We start from the raw sequence: 7,551 nt of genomic DNA on the forward strand, positions 1-7,551 counted from the left end.
AATCAGCAAATGTTGCAAAGCAGACTCCTGGAATCCATCAGGGGTCACATGCTAGGGGCTACGCAGGTAAGAGTAGGCTACACTAGATGATGTAAGAGGAACAAAGCAAGCACTGCCCTTTGCCTTGTACACACTTCACCCCAAATGCAATTATGCTCATCTTGCTGACTCGGTATGAGCTCAAATAGGCCTTCTCATTTTGATTTGCTCGTTTTTCTTAGCGATTTCCAAAATGTAGCAGAACTGCAAATAAAGGAACAAATGAGAAAAAGAAGGTAAACCCTAAGTAGTTTTTAAACAATTCGTCTGGAAAGCTTATGTGCAGCTGCCTACGCATCTGAAGGCCATTACCAGTTCCTGGAAGGATAATATCCCCACTTCCTGTTCACTGCACTTATCTTCTCTGCTTGGCAGGAGAAAATCATTCTGCTTTGCCATGCAGGAGACCAGGGACCAATTTTCATCTCATCTGCTTTCATCCAAGCTCATACCACCACCTAGTAGGGCACTGGGCATGTATTGTTCAGTAAATATTTGTATACTTTACTCAGTGGTGCTATTTTTTCCTGTACTAATCAAAACAAGATAAAGTCATGTGAAACTGAGATATCTGCAGTAGGGTCTTTTTAGAAACAGTGGCAAGGAGGACACCAGGCATTCTTAGAGGAAAAGCATACCATCCCAGGTCATAGCCATCTTCTCACATTAGGTGTGACTCTTTCTAACTCCCAAATCAATATACTTATTCTGTTGTTCACCATGCCCTGATGGTTATTTGTGATGTTTTGTAAAGAATAGAGCATCTCATTAGATCCTAGTCCTGCTGGTATGTGACCTCAGAGAAATTGCTTAACTTTGGTAGACATTTGTTTTCTTGTATGTACAAAGAGAAGGTTGAAATAGACCATCTCTAAGACTAGAATGGCTGAGGTTTTTTCTCTGTGTACCGACACCATTCTGTCAGCAGGCCCTGCCTAGAGCACTGTGCTCATAAAAGTTGAGAGGTCCCATTCCAGCTCAGAAAAAGTGTGCCTGGATTGAATATTGATGTNATCTGCAGTAGGGTCTTTTTAGAAACAGTGGCAAGGAGGACACCAGGCATTCTTAGAGGAACAGCATACCATCCCAGGTCATAGCCATCTTCTCACACTAGGTGTGACTCCTTCTAACTCCCAAATCAATATACTTATTCTGTTGTTCACCATCCCCTGATGGTTATTTGTGATGTTTTGTAAAGAATAGAGCATCTCATTAGATCCTAGTCCTGCTGGTATGTGACCTCAGAGAAATTGCTTAACTTTGGCTGGTATGTGACCTCAGAGAAATTGCTTAACTTTGGTAGACATTTGTTTTCTTGTATGTACAAAGAGAAGTTTGAAATAGACCATCTCTAAGACTAGAATGGCTGAGGTTTTTTCTCTGTGTACGAACACCATTCTGTCAGCAGGCCCTGCCTAGAGCACTGTGCTGATAAAAGTTGAGAGGTCCCATTCCAGCTCAGAAAAAGTGTGCCTGGATTGAATATTGATGTCTGCTGTCAAAATGCAAGGAAGGGTTAATTTGCAGGTTGGGTGCTATGTATATGCCAGCCAAACATGTTATGACACTTTCCAGCTGTGTGGCTGTGGACAAGTTACTGAACTGGTTTTTCTCGTGTGTAAATGAGCATAATGTTAGTACCTAACTTGTGGAGTTGTTATGAGAATTAAATATGGTGATACATATAAAGCACTTAGAACAGTAACTAGAACATGTAATAACACTCAATAAATATTAGCTATCATTTTTTGTGGTTGTTAATTTTACATTTTAATTATATTCCTCAGATCTCTTTCAGTGTCAATATTTAATTATGATAAACCAACACTCGCATTTAATAAAAAAATATGAGACCAGCCTTGTGCTATGCATTGAAATACTTGATTTTGGATAATCTTTAAGAAGTGTCATTAGTGGTTTGCCACTGGGAATCAGGAGCAAGGAAAGCAAGGGAGTAAAATATTATATATAAAGAATAATTTTCTTCATAGTGACAAAGATTCTTTGCTTGGCCAAACTTTAGTCAGCCTTCCGAATCTTCTCCTAGGCCCATTTGTGCACTTCCTTGTAAAATCCAGTTCTAGCAAGAACCCTGCTAAGTCAGTTTAACAAGAACTCCCCATGCTCAATATATAATGTTCCCTGATGTATATCAGGTCCCACAGCCTCCATCATCCCCCAAGTGATGTCTGATCAGGCCTGGCCTGTCTTCAGCAAGAATCCTGTTAGGTCAGTTTAGCCAGAATCCCCCTTACCCCTAAGAGAATGTTTTCTCTTAGGAATTTTCCATCCACTGACTCCACTCTGCTCCTTGCCTATTAATTCCCACTTGTCCATGTTGTATTTAGAGTTGAGCTCAAACTCTCTCCCCTACTGCAAGACCCCATTGTAGTGATTCTTATACCTATTGTGATGATCCTTAATAAAGGCTGCCTGCTGTACTTTAACAAGTATCATTGAATAATTTTTCTTTAACAATAGGAGGTTGCAAGTAGGCTAATACTATTTCTGTGTCAACTGGACTTCCAGTTATTGGTAAATGCAAGTGGGATTGGTTCTTCTTTCTGCTTTTTATTTATTTATTAATTCATAAAATATGTAACTACTGAATACCTACTATGTGCCAGACACTGGTACAGACACTGGAGATGCAGTGATAATTAAAACAGACAAGACCCCTACTCTCAAAGAGCTTAACTTTAGTGGGAGCAATAGGCAATAAACAAATAATCAAATAAAAATATACATCAGTCTCAGACAGTGATCGGTGCTAAGATGACAATAAAGCAGTCACATAAAAGGGTATACTTTACACTGGTCATCAGGGAAGCTTTATCTGAAGACAAATATATTTGTGCTAAATCCTGGTTCATAAGTAGGAATCGGCTATTTGAGGATATGAGGAAGATTATTCTAGTCAGAGGGAACAGCAGGTGCAAAGACCTACCTGTTGGAGCTTAGTATAATCAAGAAACAAAAAGAAGCCCAGTGTGGCTGGAGCAGAGTTAGCACAGGGAAGAATGGTAAGAGCTGAGATGGGGAGTTGAGTACAGTCAGAAAGTCTGGACATTATAGGCCCTACTAAGAAAATTCGACTCTATTCCAAAAGTATTTCAAAGCCATTTCAATGTTATAAGCAAGGAAGCGACGCAATCTGATATACATTGTTAAAAGATCACTTTAGTTTCTTTGCGGCAAATAGATTTTAGTGGACAAAAATGACATCAGGTTAAATGGACACCACTAATCCAGGCAAGAGCATGAGGGCCTGGAAGATAAAGGGAATGTGTGGATTTGGGATATGTTTTAGAGGTGAACATGAGAAGATTTGTTTCAAAAAGTTCTCAACATCTAATCTAATGTGACATTTGCCCCATGTCTAGAGACTTTAAGGGTCTAAGCCCACCATTTCCTCAAGTGCTTTCATTTGTCTGTAAGTACTCTACATGGAGTTCTAAAAGCTTGAATGTGTAAAAGTAACTTTTCTGAGTATTTGTCTTAGAAATAAAAAGTTGCTTGCATGCAACTCACACGCTGAGAAACTGGATCAATAGGCAGTGTCAAAATAAATGTCATGGCTTGCTCTCTTGGAGATGTCACTATGCTTTTTATTGTTCTTCCACAAGAAATAAATTACTTAAAGTTCACAGCAAGTAATTAAATACCTATTAAAATCTTCACTTGTTAGAGAGGGGGAAAAAAAGAACCTCGATTCTTAAATCCAAGAACTCTTAAAACGTATAACCTTCCTCCTGCTTGGCTGATCCCACACGTGTGGACTTCTTGCTTCCTACATTCAGACCACTAGAGATAAAACCAGTCGACTTGCAATGCCTAACACCCCATAGGAGACCGTAATCCCACTATGCACCTCGCAGTGCCTTTATCCCTGCTACACTGATTGTAAGATATGTCATCTGAAATTCCTCCCATCCTGGAGGAGGGACTGAGAGCTCAAGTCTCAGTCCTTTTCTTCACACTCAAATGAGGGATACCACTCTGCTCTTATTGGCCTTTCTTATCTGGTCACTTTCACATCTATCTATAGGCATGTTTCTCCAACATTGTTTAGTTTTCATTGTGGGCAAAGTTTGGCTGTTCATTTGTAAAGTATAGAATATTTAGAATACAGTTGACTGGTCAGCTAATCAGTATGCATATTACTCAGGCCTTTGTATTTATTTCTTTAATCCCTAACCTTCCTCTTACAATGTAAGCAGAAAGAACACTTATTGGAAGGATAATGGGTAGTCTTAGAATAGAAAGACTGAGAGGTTGGTTAATGGATACAAAAGTATAGCTAGATAGGAGGAATATTATCTAGTGTTCTATAGCACTGTAGGGTGACTATAATTAACAACAATTTGTTGTATAGTTTCATTAGCTAGAAGAGAGGATTTCGAAGGTTTCCAACACAAAGAAATGAGAAATGTTTGAGGCAATGGAAAAATAAAAATCAGTGGTTGCCAAGATTTCAGGAGATGAGGGAGGGAGGAAGTGGGGGAGGGATGAATAGGTGGAGCATATAGGATTTTTAGGGCAGCAAAACTATTCTGTATGATACTGTAGTGGTTAATATACTATGTAATGCATTAGGCAAAACCCATAGAACTGTACAATATGAAGGGAACCCTAATATATAATTAGATTAACAATAACATATCAATATTGATTCATAATTATGACAAATGTACCACACTAATGTAACATGTCGATAATAGGAGAGATTATATTTGTGGATTGAGAGAGGGTATGGGAAGTATTTCCTGCTTAATTTCTCAGTAAAATTAAGACTGCCATAAAAATAAAAGAAAAAAAAACATAAAAAGAAAACGAACATCACTGAGGTAGAGCAGGTGATGAGAACTACTGCTAAAACAATACCGTGGAAGAGACTGGTTGGAATGCCACATGCTACAGTGTCCCTACTGCTGGGCCCCGAAAACATCATTGGCCCTGCTGCGTCCAGTGCTACCTGACAATGGGTGATGCTGCTGGTGTTGATGCCACCTCAGGCAGAGCTGCCTCTGGTTTCTAGATGCTACTGCTTTTGTCTCTGCTGCCTCTGCCATGACTGAATTCTGGACTGTCCCTAGTTCTTTTTGTTACCATATCCAGATTCAAAGTTCCAGAAGGCAGCACCCCAAGCCCAAACTGGCAGGAATCAGAAGAGCTAAGCTGGTATTTTTTGTTTCTATAGTAGAAGGCAGCATGCTGCATCTCAGTCTTTTATTCTGGGGTGTAAACATATCTTTTAGAACTTCTTTTGGTGAAAGTCTGTTGGGTATAACTATTTTAGTTTGTGATAACATTAAGCGTCTCTATTTATATTATGTCTCGAATAGCTTAATAGATATATAATTAACATTAAGAGCTGCTGTATTTAAAGTACAGAAGGTTTTTTTTGCTGTTTCATTTACTTTTTTTGAATTTCACATTTCTACGTGGTACAGTTTGTTGTTTCAATACATGCATATATTGTACAATGACCTAATCAGAATAGTTAGCATATCTATTGTCTAAACATTTATCATTTCTTTGTGGTTATAACATTCAATCATCTTTTCTGGCTATCTTGAAATATACAATATTATTAGCTATAGTCACCCCAGAGCACCAGAACTTACTCTTTCTATAATGCAGAGAAATTGTAGAGAATTAGGGAGAATAAGATCTAGTGTTCTATAGCAATATAGGCTAACTACAGTCACCAATAAATTACTGTATAACTTCAAGTAGCCGATTGAGAGGATTTTGAATGTTTCCATCACAAAGAGGTGACAAACAGTTTAGGTGATGGGTACAGTAAGTAATCTGATATGATCATTGCACACTGTATAAATGTACCCAAATATTGCAATGTACCCTATAAATATACACAATTATCATGGGCCATTTAAGAAAAAATAAATTTTTTAAAAAAGAAAGAAATAGAGATTAGAATAGTGGTTACCAGAGACAGGGAAGGGCAGGGAGTCCAGGGCATGGAGAGACATTGGTAAACGGGTACAAAGTGATAAAGTATAGAATTTGATACATTTTGAAATATATATGTATATACACACACACACTTATGAAACCATAACCACAGTCAAGAGGAAGTACATACTGATTACTCTCAAAAGTTTCCTTGTGCTTACTTATATTCCTTCCCTATTGCCCCTTGTGGCTTCCCAAAGCAGCTATAGATTAGCCTTCATTTTCTAGAATTGTGTGAAAGTGTGATCATACAGTATATATTGCTTTATGTCTGAATTCTTTCAGCATAATTATCTCAAATTCATATATGTCATGTGCATTAATAGTTCCTTTTTATTGCTCAGTAGTATTCCATTGAATAAATATACCACAAATTGTCCATTCACCATTTTATGAATATTGGTTTCCAGTTCTTGGCCACTACCAATAAAGTTCCTATGGAGTAAGGCATTACTGCAGCACGTGCCAGCTTCTTCTGTGACTGTGGGGACCAATGGAGGTTGGCTGTGGGGGCCTTGTGCGAAGCACCACTGTCACAGCTACTTGTGTTTGCTGCGAGATTAAGCTTTTCCGCCCAGCTTTTGTGCTTCAACCAGCTGTATAATGAATCAGCATGAATCAGAAACAAGAAATAATCAAAAAGAATGTAAAAAATAGTCCTGTCTCAAGAAGAACTTTGCAGTTGATTCAGCCTTCTGCCACTGGTTCTCTTGTTGGGAGAGAAAATGAGTTCGCCAAAGGCTTATCCAAAAAGAAACATTGAAATGACCAGTTAACATCTAAGACTTCCAGCTCTGAAGTTTTTATTGTCCCAGAATATAGTAAAAATAAAAACCTTGAAGGAGTTACTCAAGAAGCACTTCATCTTATGATTAAAGAAACTCCATCCTCTCAATATTGGAAAGAAGTGGCAGAAAAATGGAGGAAGTCTTTTTATGAAGCACTTAAGGAAAATGAGAAACTTCATAAAGAAATTGAGCAAAAGAACAATGAAATTACCCACCTGAAAAAGGAGAATAAAGAATTGGCAGAAGTAGAAGAACATGTACAATATATGGCAGAGGTAATAGGGAGACTAAGTGATGAACCTCTGGATAACTTGGAATCACTGGATAGTCAGGAATTTGATTGTGAAGAGAAGCTGGTGAGAGGATTCTGAAGTGGAAGACTCAGAAATTGGCACATGTGCTGAAGAAATTGTATCTTCTTCTATGGATGCAAAACCATGTATATGAAATTCATTAATATTTGACTCTTGAGAAATACACTGCCAAAGTTTACCTCCACTGTAGGTCTTTGTAGCAGATTACATAACTACATTTTTAGACATGACTTGCGTATATGATTAAATAAACTTCAAACTCCTATTAAAAAAAAAAGTTTCTATGAATGTTTGTTTACAAGCAGTTGTGTGCAATATGCTTTTATTTCTTCTGTGTAAATACCCAAGAGTGGAAGACCTGGGTCCTATAGTAGGTGTATGTTTAACATTTTAAGAAATTGTCAAATTATTTTCCAAATAATTGTAACATT

At 37.8% G+C, this 7,551-nt stretch overlaps 1 pseudogene; it reads left to right on the plus strand.

Annotated features, from left to right (window-relative positions):
* The window catches only part of LOC103610187, a 15,304-nt pseudogene extending 8,051 nt beyond the window's left edge, over positions 1-7,253 (plus strand).
* The last annotated feature ends 298 nt before the right edge of the window (positions 7,254-7,551 follow it).

Source organism: Galeopterus variegatus, unplaced genomic scaffold, assembly GCF_000696425.1.
Source record: "Galeopterus variegatus unplaced genomic scaffold, G_variegatus-3.0.2 Scaffold10724, whole genome shotgun sequence".
NCBI classification, from domain to species: domain Eukaryota; kingdom Metazoa; phylum Chordata; class Mammalia; order Dermoptera; family Cynocephalidae; genus Galeopterus; species Galeopterus variegatus.